Source organism: Schistocerca cancellata, chromosome 2 (assembly GCF_023864275.1).
Source record: "Schistocerca cancellata isolate TAMUIC-IGC-003103 chromosome 2, iqSchCanc2.1, whole genome shotgun sequence".
Lineage (NCBI taxonomy): Eukaryota > Metazoa > Arthropoda > Insecta > Orthoptera > Acrididae > Schistocerca > Schistocerca cancellata.
This window is the reverse complement of record NC_064627.1, coordinates 929132506-929145511: the sequence shown is the minus strand read 5'-3', so window position 1 is coordinate 929145511 and position 13006 is coordinate 929132506. Positions and strand designations below refer to the sequence as shown.

Here is a 13006-nt window from a genome sequence, read left to right as displayed (position 1 = left end):
GTGTGTGTGTGTGTGTATGAGTTAGTGTCTCCTGCGTGTTTGTCAGTTTTCCGTCAGCTGTAGTCATGCTTGTGTTGCTCATTTGCACTTACGGAACAAGTGTGTCTTCTCGTAACTGTATCTATTTATCTATTTCACACTGTTTACGGAAAACACAAGTACCATTTTTGCCAAAAGTTTGATAACTATGTACGGTACTTTTTCTAGTAAGAAATCCGATTCCTAAACAAGACTTTTAAAAGAATACTATAATATTATCTGGAATAGGTATAATACGTGCTCATTGTTAAACGTATTTTTTATCAAACAACAACGCTCAAGAAGTGATGTACGAAATCGCACTTCGTTATCGGTCGTCGGTACAGGCTGTGCGTCGCACGTTCAAACAATACGCGCCAACTATGATTAGTCTCGGCGATGCGCCACACTGGTTAAGGCACTCGACTCGTATTTGCGGAAGCGAGGCTGGAGTTCAGTTTTCTCCTGCTTTACTTGATGTCGGTACGGTTTCATGACAACAAAAGGACCGGTAACTACATCTTGCTGCACTACCTGTGTAGAAGTCGTTATCGTTGACATGTCTAACTTTTCTTTGTTCCTTTCTTTGAACTATAATTAGTTCTTCCTTGAGTAATTCGTATGATATCGTTTCAGCCATTGATATCGACTTACCTTGACAGTGGAAGATCGCCGGCCGGTGTGGCTGAGCGGTTCTAGGCGCTTTAGCCTGGAACCGCGCGACCGCTACGGTCGCAGGTTCGAATCCTGCCTCGGGCATGGATGTGTGTGATGTCCTTAGGTTAGTTAGGTTTAAGTAGTTCTACGTTCTAGGGGACTGATGATCTCAGATGTTAAGTCCCATAGTGCTCAGAGCCATTTGAACCATTCTATAATAATAATAATTATTATTATTATTATTTTTTTACATTGGAAGATCAACTAAAATGTTGGAAATAGAAATAATGATGTCCCGAGCCTCTGCTCAAGAACTGATGGAACAGATGGTTACTGCGTCGTGTGCATAACTGTGTTAAATGCATATGCAGTGTAGCATTTTTATTGGTACAAGTGATGCTGGTGTAAAAAATAGTAGCATTACACAGCCTATTTTTCCCGGACAGAAATGACGAAGTCAAAGTGGTGAATCGCCGGGAGGATTACTAACGAAATACTGTCGGAAAAACCGGCGCAAATGATAGTCACGTCTTGAAAAGACTTCAAAGCTGTACAAACATCGGCAACGTGCTTTAAATGTTTAGAAATGTAAATTTGTGCGCTAGAAAAACGCAAAAATATTTCAGTGAAACACAGTTAGAATCAGTCGATTCATACAAATACCGGATGTAATAGTTTGTGTGGATATGAAATAGAATGATTACATTGACTTAGTCGTAGGCAAAGCAGGTGGCAAACTACGAATCATTGCTGGGATACTTTGAAAATGCAGTCAGTCTACAAAGAAAATTGCTTACATAATATGCATCCGTCCCATCCTTGAATATTGCTCAACTGCGTGGAATGCAAACCAAATAAGAATAACAGGGGATATTGGACGTATACGAAGAGAGGAATCACGCATGGTCATAGGTTTGTTTGCCAGGTAGACGCCGAAAAACGGGAACTGATTAACGCTGGAAGATATACTCCAACTATACCGTGAAAGCATACTTTCAGATTTTCAAGGACTGTCATCAACCGAAGAATCTAGGAAAATACTGCAAGCCCCCTATGTATAGCTCCTGTAGGGGTCGCGAAGACAACATTAGACTAATTACAGAGTACACTGAGCGTTTTAAGCAATCATTGGGGTAAAATGGCAAGTACCCTCTACCATGCACCTCACGAGAGTGTTACATGGACGTAAATGTAGATCTAAATCGACAGTACCAAATGTCCGTATGTAGTACAGGGATTGTTCAGAGAGTAAGTTCCGATCGCTCGTGGAATGGAAACCACAGTGAAAATAAAAAATGTTTTAGTTGCAACAGTTAGCTACACCTTCCAGCTACTTCTTCACATAGTCGCCACTCCTACTCAGACATTTGCCGAAGCACCGCATCAACTTTCCAGTACCCTCGTCATAGAAAGCAGCTGCCTGCGCATTCCGCCACTTCTCCACACTGGTCTGGAACTCGGTGTCTGTGCCAAAGTGTTGTCTTCAAAGCCAGTGGTTCATGCGAGCAGAGATGAAAATCAAAGGGGGCATAGTGGGTTATCAAACACCTCCCATTGAAAACGCTGCAGGAGTGTCTTCATTGCCCTGCAGTGTGCGGTCGAGAACTGTCATGAAGAAGGGAATGCATGGCAGTTATGTTGCGTGGGCTGCATGACATCAGGCGAAGTCTCTCAGCAGGCCCTCATACTTGGCGAGAGGCACTAGTTTCTAGGCATCTACATGCTCATTGTGCTTGCAGAACTGAAAGGAGCGACGTGACACGATCAGCAGACATACTAGAGACACTGCCCAGCACATATATGCAAAGCTTCAATGGACCTTTACTGCGGTTTCCACAACACGATCGATAGGAATTTACTTTCTGGCCACCCCTCGTAAAAGCTGTGAATACGATTGGAGTTAATCGAGATTGTGGATAAATACCAATAAATAAATAGCTTCTGTAACCAAGATCACTACCACATGGTAGTGGGTTGTTATTAGACTTTGCGGTATTCGAACACCGGTGTTTGACCACAAATGGGAGCCTACTCTCCTGGTCACCGGAGTTTGCACCAACGTCTTGGCTAAAATCATATGCTAATTAAAAGCTGCAATTATAACATATATTTTGATCAATGAAGCACATCGAGCGAGATTGTGGCACAGTGAACACCCAGGACTCGCAGTAGGAAGAAGCAGGTTCAAATCTTGGGATAGCAATCCTGGCTTAGATTTATCCTGGTTTCTGTGATCCACATGATGCATATACCGAGGTGGTTCCTTTAGAGAAAGAAGGCCGACTTTCCTTTTTCTATTTAAGTTTGAAGTCTGTCTCTAATGACCTCGTCGCTGAGTTAAACTGTACTCTAATTTCGTTATTTACTGAAAGGCTGTGGGTACAGTCCGCGTCTGTTTTAAAGTTTTATTTAAAGATTACACCTCATTATGAATTAATGTTTCTCTTATTAACCCTTGTTAATAACGGAACGCGATAAGTAGGATACGTTAAGTGAATTGATTGTCATTTCAAGTGTTTGAGGCTTTACATTTGTACATTAGGTTGGTGGCAAGTGCGTTCTAATGAGCAAGTTTTTGCATACTAACTTCCATCTTCGTTTCAGTATAAAATTAGAATAATCTAAGTATAGTTACCCAATTACAAGCATATTAGTATTTATTCACAGAATTCTAGACTTCTGGTTGTTTAGGGTTACACTCTGACACGCCATTGTTACAGAACTGTGTATTTAAAAGAAACAACTAAGTATTGCAAATAAAGTGCACGTATTCAGGGAGGTAGCTTTGACATACACAAAACTGGATCTCCACCTAGGTCAACAATGACAACATATCATGTTTAAAAAGTGGTCAGATAATTTTTCATTTGAAGAGTAACATTACACATGGAATTCATTTAATTTTTTTATTCAGTACAATCATTATTTTTCTAGTCACGAGTTTATAAAGTAATATGACGCAATCGACAGTGCTAGCAACCATCTTCAGATCATAAAATGTAGTTAAAGAGTGTAACAAGTCACATGTTGTACAATCAAGTACTGAGTCATCAGAACTTTTCAATGCTTCAGTAATCGATTGTACAATATGTGACGAGTTACACCCTGTAATGATATTTTATGACCTGAAGATGATTGATAGCACAATCAAAACCGGCCATATTATGTTATCAACGTCCGATTTATACAAATAAAGGTAATTTTGAAAACTAATTTTGCGTTTCCACATTCTTGACCACGTCAACCCTTGTGTATTTTTTGAATCACTTCGTAACTTTTCCTTGAGAGGAAAACGTTTTAATTTTTCAATGTACACGAAGACCTCTTCCAGTCAATACATGGAGTTAGTTCATTTTCATCGTACCTCTCGGGATAAAAATATTTTTAGTATACGGATAAGCGTATTTTTGTTTTGTTATTTCTCTGTTTACTGAGCGATTTTCCCAGTTGAAATTGCACGAACAACCGTAAACGGAAACCTGCGCGCGCATACAACGAACGAGTATAAAGTTATAAGCGAAAATTGTTCCGATATCTGACATTGGACCCGTTCAGCTACAAGCCCATTGCTCTCCATATTTTGAGAGGAGTACCATGGACCAAAACAAGAAAAAATGTTCATTAAACATGGGCTCTGCATACCTAACAGCTAAGAGCACTTGTTCATCTTGCTACTGTGAAACAGCTCTATTCCACTGAACAAGTGCACACAGCTCTTAAAGTTTGTATTTTAGAGCCCATATGTACTGGGTCTTTTTTCTTGTTTCAGTACGTACTATCTTCTCCCAAATTATGGAAAGCAAAGAGCACGCAGCAGAAGAGATCCACTGTCAGAGGTTTCAGAACGTTTTTCGCTTATAGCTTTCGACTTGTTGGTTTCCGGATGAGGGTTCTCTTTTTGTCAAAAGTTCGATAATATGGGGTATAAAGTAAATTTGTGAGTGGATAGAGGACCTTTTTGATAGGGAGAACGCAGCATGTCTCGGATGGAGAGTCATCGTCAGATGTAGAAGTAACTTCAGGTATGCCCCAGGGAAATGCTTTGGGACCCTTGCTGTTCACAGTGTGTATTAATGACCTAGGGGACAATATTAATAGTAACCTCAGACTTTTTGCAGATGATGCCGTTATCTATGATGAAGTATTGTCTGAAAGAAGGTGCATAAATATTCAGTCACATCTCGATATGATTTGAAAGTGGCACATAGATTGGCAACTTGCTTTAAATGGTAAGAAATGTAAATCTGTGCACTTCACAAAATGAAAAAGCGTAGTATCCTATGACTTCAATATATCAATGAGTCACAGTTGGAATCGACCAGCTCATACAAATACTTGGGTGTAACGCTTTGTAGGGATATGAAATGGAATGATCACACAGGCTCAGTTGTGTGTAGAGCAGGTGGTAGAATTCGGTTCGTTGGTAGAATACTGGGGAAGATCTACAAAGGCAGTATACAAAAGAGATTGCTTACAAATCACTCGTACAACACCTTGTGGAATATTGCTCAAGTGTTTGGGACACATACCAAATAGGACTAACAGAGGATATTGAATATATATAGAGAAGGACAGCACAAATGGTCAAAGGTTTGTTTGACCCGTGGGAGAGTGTTACCGAGATGCTGAAGAAACTGAACGGGCAGACTGTTGAAGCCAGGCGTAAACTAACCCGAGAATGTCTGCTAACAAAGTTCCAAGAACCGGCTTTACATAGCGACTCCAGGAATATACTACAACCCCCTACGTATCGCTTCCACAGGGATCGTGAAGACAAGATTACAAAAATCACAGTACGCGCAGAGACATTCACATAATCGTCCTTCCGTCGCTCCATGCGTGAATGGAACGGGAAGAAGTCGTAATAACTGGTACATTGAAACGTATCCTATGGCTTGCAGAGTATAGTTGTAAATGTGGATATAGAAATTGGTACATTTACTCTTCTGCTTTAACCCTATAATTATGTCACATCACCAAGGAATCACCCAATATAGCGCAAGTAAACTAACTTCACCTAAAGCCATATTCCCAAAGGCGTTGTGGATCAGGGAGTGAATTACTATTAAAATTTCGAGAGCGTACGTTTGTAGAAGAGTCAGTACATTTATTGCTAGCTCCTACGTATATTTCGCGAAAAGACCGTGAACCGGCGCAAAACTGTAGGCCTATATCTCTGACATCGATCTGTTGTAGAATTTTAAAACATGTTTTTTGCTCGCGTATCATGTCATTTCTGGAAACCCAGAATCTACTCTGTAGAAATCAACATGGATTCCGGAAACAGCGATCGTGTGAGACCCAACTCGCTCTATTTGTTCATGAGACCCAGAAAATATTAGATACAGGCTCCCAGGCAGATGCCATTTTCCTTGACTTCCGGAAGGCCGTTCGATACAGTTCGGTACTGTCGCCTGATAAACAAAGTAAGAGCCTACGGAATATCAGACCAGCTGTGTGGCTGGATTGAAGAGTTTCTAGCAAACAGAACACAGCATGTTGTTCTCAATGGAGAGACGTCTACAGACGTTAAAGTAACCTCTGGCGTGCCACAGGGCAGTGTTCTGGGACCATTGCTTTTCACAATATATATAAATGACCTAGTAGATAGTGTTGGAAGTTCCATGCGGCTTTTCGCGGATGATGCTGTAGTATACAGAGAAGTTGCAGCATTAGAAAATTGCAGCGAAATGCAGGAAGATCTGCAGCGGAGAGGCACTTGGTACAGGAAGTGGCAACTGACCCTTAACATACACAAATGAAAGGTGTTGCGAATATATAGAAAAAAGGATCCTTTATTGTAGGATTATGTGAGAGCGGAACAAACACTGGTAGCAGTTACTTCTGTAAAACATCTGGGAGTATGCGTACGGAACGATTTGAAGTGGAATGATCATATAAAATTAGTTGTTGGTAAGGCGGGTGCCAGGTTGAGATTCATTGGGAGAGTCCTTAGAAAATGTAGTCCATCAACAAAGGAGGTGGCTTACAAAACACTAGTTCGACCTATACTTGAGTATTGCTCATCAGTGTGGGATCCGTACCAGGTCGGGTTGACAGAGGAAATAGAGAAGATCCAAAGAAGAGCGGCGCATTTCGTCACAGGGTTATTTGGTAAGCGTGATAGCGTTACGGAGATGTTTAGCAAACTCAAGTGGCAGACTCTGCAAGAGAGGCGCTCTGCATCGCGGTGTAGCTTGCTGTCCAGGTTTCGAGAGGGTGCGATTCTGGATGAGGTATCCAGTATATTGCTTCCCCCTACTTATACCTCCCGAGGAGATCACGAATGTAAAATTAGAGAGATTCGAGCCCGCACGGAGGCTTTCCAGCAGTCGTTCTTCCCGCGAACCATACGCGACTGAAAAAGGGAAGTGTTACACCCAAGTATTTGTTCAAATGGCTCTGAGCACTATGGGCTTAACATCTGTGGTCATCAGTCCCCTATAACTTAGAACTACTTAAACCTAACTAACCTTAGGACATCACACACATCCATGCCCGAGGCAGGATTCGAACCTGCGACCGTAGCAGTCGCGCGGTTCCGGACTGAGCGCCTAGAACCGCTAGACCAGCGCGGCCGGCCCCAAGTATTTGTGTGAGCTGGTCGATTCCAACTGTGACTCATTGATATATTGTACCCATAGGATACTACTCTTTTTCGTTTTGTGAAGTGCACAGTTTTACATTTCTTACCATTTAAAGCAAGGTGCCAATCTATGCGCCACTTTGAAGTCATATCAAGATGTGACTGAATATTTAAGGACCTTCTTTCAGACAAAACTTCATCATAGATAACGGTAGCATCTGTAAAAAGTCTGTGGTTAATATTAATATTGTCTTCTAGGTCATTAATACACACCGTGAACAGCAAGGATCCCAAAGCATTTCCCTGGGGCATACCTGAAGTTACTTCCACATCTGACAATGACGCTCCATCTGAGACACGCTGCGTTCTCCCTGTCAAAAAGTCCTCAATCCACTCACAAATTTACCTGATACCCCATATTATCGAACTTTTGACAAAAGGAGAACCCTGATCCGGAAACGACCAAGTCGAAAGTTGTAAGCGAAAAACGTTGTGAAACCTCTGACAGTGGATCTCTTCTACTGCATGCCCTTTGCTTTCCATAAATTGGGAGAAGATAGTACGTACTAAAACAAGAAAAAAGATCAGTACATACGGGCTCTAAAATACATACTTTAAGAGCTGTCGGCACTTCTTCAGTAGAATAGAGGAAATGACAGTGGCACGTAAAGTGTCCTCCGCTACACACCGTTGGGTGCCTTGCGGAGTATAAAGGTGGATGTAGATGTAGAGCTCAAGGGTTAGAGAGATTCTAGCTCCCACGTAGGCTTATCAAGAACAAGAAACGGGGAAGTTACGTTGGTAAAGTACCCTCAGCCATACATTTAAAGGTGCATTGCGGATTGTAGACTTGGCAGCAGCAGTACTAGAAGCGCTTCGTGAGTAAATAAGTGACTAACTAGTATGCCTGTTGTGCTTCAGTGATGCCCAAAAATTAAGGTATATCCAAGCGATGAGTGGCACAAACACGGTAGTGCAATAACACGGTGAGTGCGGGCGGCACGAGATACTTGCGCGGCCGTGCGGATGTCGTGTGTGAGCGGCGAGGCGTCGCGCGGCGTTTAGCTCTCTGGCGTGGCAGCCACCCCGGCCAGCGCAAGCGGCCTTGCGCAACACTGTACGTTGCTGTGGGCGGAGCACGCAGCTTCCGCAGCGCAACTCGGCAGAGCGAACCGGAACGCGGCCTGCGGACGCCGGCTGAAACAATGCGCTGCAGCTAGCGCCACGCGAGCCTCCCGTCACGAGCCGGTCATCTCGATTTAGGAGCCCTCAGCAGTGCTGCCGAAAGCAAAATGTGTCAAAGGCTTTGGGACGAAGACTTTGCTACACTACTGGCCATTAAAATTGCTACACCGGGAAGAAATGCAGTTGATAAACGGGTATTCATTGGACAAATATATTATACTAGAACTGACTTGTGATTGCATTTTCACGCAGTTTGGGTGCATAGATCCTGATAAATCAGTACCCAGAACAACCACCTCTGGCCGCAATAACGGCCTTGATACGCCTGGGCAATGAGTCAAACAAAACTTGGATGGCGTGTACAGGTACAGCTGCCCATGCAGCTTCAACACGATACCACAGTAGTGACTGGCGTATTGTGACGAGCCAGTTGCTCGGCCACCATTGACCAGACGTTCTCAGTTGGTGAGAGATCTGGAGAATGTGCTGGCCAGGGCAGCAGTCGAACATTTTCTGTATCCAGAAAGGCCCGCACGGGACCTGCAACATGCAGTCGTGCATTATCCTGCTGAAATGTAGGCTTTCGCAGGGATCGAATGAAGGGTAGAGCCACGGGTCATAACACATATGAAATATAACGTACACTGTTCAAAGTGCCGTCAATGCGAACAAGAGACGTGTAACCAATGTGTGTGTGTGTGTGTGTGTGTGTGTGTGTGTGTGTGTGTGTGTGTGTTGGGACTTATGGGCGCTCAACGTCGAGGTCATCAGCGCCCTGACACACATTAAAGGGAACGAATGTGGACAGACCTAATAAAACTGAAACACACACGCAAAGAAAGCAGGAAAAGAAGGAAAATGCGACATAAGAAATTAGATCGTAAGGAAAGGGAAAACGTAGCAACAAGAATGCCACAGAAAATTATCATTGGCTGGCCACTTACATAAAATATGGGCGAGCTTGTCACACAGCGAGCAAATTAAGATCCTCTCCCTAAAATCTTTGTAAAAACATTTGACATGGCACAGAACTTTAAAACTTTAACCACATTCGCCCGAGTGTTGCCTGAAAAAGATGGCAGGTCCGCTGACAAGTCACCCCATACCATCACGCGTGTGATACGCCAGTATGGCGATGACGAATACACGCTTCCAATGTGCGTTTACCGCGATGTCTCCAAACACGGATGCGACCATCATGATGCTGTAAACAGAACCTGGATTCATCCGAAAAAATGACGTTTTGCCATTCGTGCACCCAGGTTCGTCGTTGAGTACACCATCGCAGGCGCTCCTGTCTGTGACGCAGCGTCAAGGGTAACCGCAGCCACGGTCTCCGAGCTGATAGTCCATGCTGCTACAAACGTCGTCGAACTGTTCGTGCAGATGGTTGTTGTCTTGCAAACGTCCACATCTTTTGACTCAGGGATCTAGAAGTGGCTGCGCGATCCGTTACAGCCATGTGTATAAGATGCCTGTTATCTCGACTGCTAGTGATACGAGGCCGTTGGGATCCAGCACGGCGTTCTGTATTACCCTCCTGAACCCACCGATTCAATATTCTGCTAACAGTCATTGGATCTCGACTAACGCGAGCAGCAATGTCGCGATACGATAAACCGCAATCGCGATAGGCTACAATGCGACCTTTATCCAAGCCGGAAACGTGATGGTACGCATTTCCTTCTTACACGAGGCATCACAACAATGTTTCACCAGGCAACGCCAGCCACTGCTGTTTGCGTATGAGAAATCGGTTGGAAACTTTTGTCATGTCAGCAGGTTGTAGGTGTCGCCACCGGCGCCAACCTTGTGTGATTGCTCGGAAAAGCTAATTATTTGCATATAACAGCATCTCCTTCCTGTCGGTTAAATTTCGCGTCTGTAGCACGTCATCTTCGTGGTGTAGCAATTTTAATGTAGTGCTATTTCGTAATGCCCAACTGCTTTGGATGAGCTTGACCTCATAACTGTTTAGTGTGCTGTTTATTAGTCGCGGGAAAATATTTGCGAATAGCTGTGGGAGTAGCGTTATTTTCCAAATAAATTAACTTTTACACAAGATGAACTGTGTGAAGTGTGGGGAATGTGGGATGAATTTCTCGAATCAGTGAGCATTTGAATCTCACTCAAAACTTAAGCACAAAGCGAAAATAGAGTACAGTTGTGATGTTAGCAAGTGCTTCATGGAAAAAAAGGTGCATGAAAATAGTGGTGAAGAAACGAAGTAATTGGATGTAATTTGTCCACTGTGTAATTACAAACTTCGTGCGCAGGTGTTTCTTAAAGATATGTAGGTGTCTCTTAAAGATCTCATGGCCAGTCATCAGTCCTGCCATGAGTTTAATCTGTCTCCTGTGTAATCCCAGGAATACAGAACTTCTCTTGAAACATAGCTTCGGCATCATTAGCTTGCCATGTTTCTGTTTTTGGATCTTAGTCTGTTATTCCGCGTGCTGCCTCCTAATCCAGCTATCTAGTTTTGTTGTTACCATCGCCTTAGTGACTCTTAAAACAGGTTCTGGTGTAACAAATGGAGTCATCGCACTTGTCCTGGCCAGCCTGACAACTTGCTCAATGCCATTAGTTACTGAGTTAGTAGGGACCCACAGCAGGTTTGCTCCCCCTTAGCCTCACAGGGGCCTCATGGCATTCTGCAACGATCTTTGATCTCATTGTGAGCGCTGATAGAGATTTCAGAGCTGCTTGGTTGTCTGAATGAATGTAGACGCCACCTACGCAAATACTCCTCCGTGCTCTGACAGCTGATATTTACGCCTGGAAGATCGTGGTCAGCTTCCCTGCTCTCTCTGGACTAGGCTGGACCTCGTTTACCCCAGCCACAGGACCTTCGTATGTTTGCGATCCATCACTAAACAGACTTTGTTGTCGTTCATTCTTCCACTGCCTCTTCTTCCAGTTATTATCTTGAAAGGTTTACTGAATCAGTCGAAAGCTACTGTATAGTCAGCTGATATTTCCTCGACCATTCCTATATTTACCACATTCACTGCACTGTGTGGGAATCTCGATTTCCTAAAGGTTTCCAGTTATTTCCAGTGTTTAACCTGTATGCACCTGCTGCTGCCTCTATTGTAGCCCAAAGGTACAGTGGGTAAGTGTCCAGCATGGTGTCCATTTCTACATCTACATCTACATGATTACTCTGCTTGACAGAGGGGTCATCGAACCACAATCACACTATCTCCCTACCATTTCACTCCCGAACAGCGCGTGGGAAAAACGAACACCTAAACCTTTCTGTTCGAGCTCTGATTTCTCTTATTTTATTTTGATGATCATTCCTACCTATGTAGGTTGAGGTCAACAAAATACACTCCTGGAAATTGAAATAAGAACACCGTGAATTCATTGTCCCAGGAAGGGGAAACTTTATTGACACATTCCTGGGGTCAGATACATCACATGATCACACTGACAGAACCACAGGCACATAGACACAGGCAACAGAGCATGCACAATGTCGGCACTAGTACAGTGTATATCCACCTTTCGCAGCAATGCAGGCTGCTATTCTCCCATGGAGACGATCGTAGAGATGCTGGATGTAGTCCTGTGGAACGGCTTGCCATGCCATTTCCACCTGGCGCCTCAGTTGGACCAGCGTTCGTGCTGGACGTGCAGACCGCGTGAGACGACGCTTCATCCAGTCCCAAACATGCTCAATGGGGGACAGATCCGGAGATCTTGCTGGCCAGGGTAGTTGACTTACACCTTCTAGAGCACGTTGGGTGGCACGGGATACATGCGGACGTGCATTGTCCTGTTGGAACAGCAAGTTCCCTTGCCGGTCTAGAAAAGGTAGAACGATGGGTTCGATGACGGTTTGGATGTACCGTGCACTATTCAGTGTCCCCTCGACGATCACCAGTGGTGTACGGCCAGTGTAGGAGATCGCTCCCCACACCATGATGCCGGGTGTTGGCCCTGTGTGCCTCGGTCGTATGCAGTCCTGATTGTGGCGCTCACCTGCACGGCGCCAAACACGCATACGACCATCATTGGCACCAAGGCAGAAGCGACTCTCATCGCTGAAGACGACACGTCTCCATTCGTCCCTCCATTCACGCCTGTCGCGACACCACTGGAGGCGGGCTGCACGATTTTGGGGCGTGAGCGGAAGACGGCCTAACGGTGTGCGGGACCGTAGCCCAGCTTCATGGAGACGGTTGCGAATGGTCCTCGCCGATACCCCAGGAGCAACAGTGTCCCAAATATGCTGGGAAGTGGCGGTGCGGTCCCCTACGGCACTGCGTAGGATCCTACGGTCTTGGCGTGCATCCGTGCGTCGCTGCGGTCCGGTCCCAGGTCGACGGGCACGTGCACCTTCCGCCGACCACTGGCGACAACATCGATGTACTGTGGAGACCTCACGCCCCACGTGTTGAGCAATTCGGCGGTACGTCCACCCGGCCTCCCGCATGCCCACTATACGCCCTCGCTCAAAGTCCGTCAACTGCACATACGGTTCACGTCCACGCTGTCGCGGCATGCTACCAGTGTTAAAGACTGCGATGGAGCTCCGTATGCCACGGCAAA

At 44.7% G+C, this 13006-nt stretch overlaps 1 protein-coding gene across 2 annotated transcripts in view; it reads right to left on the bottom strand.

Annotated features, from left to right (window-relative positions):
* The window catches only part of LOC126162884 (uncharacterized), a 248543-nt gene that overhangs the window by 130086 nt on the left and 105451 nt on the right, over positions 1-13006 (bottom strand). The window contains exon 1 of one of the 2 annotated variants that reach the window (XM_049919684.1): positions 8161-8299. The exons of the other annotated variant lie outside the window; for it this stretch is intronic. The gene's annotated coding sequence lies outside the window, so the exon portion shown is untranslated. Of the gene's footprint in view, positions 1-8160; positions 8300-13006 lie in introns of those variants that run through there. 2 annotated transcript variants of the gene reach the window in all.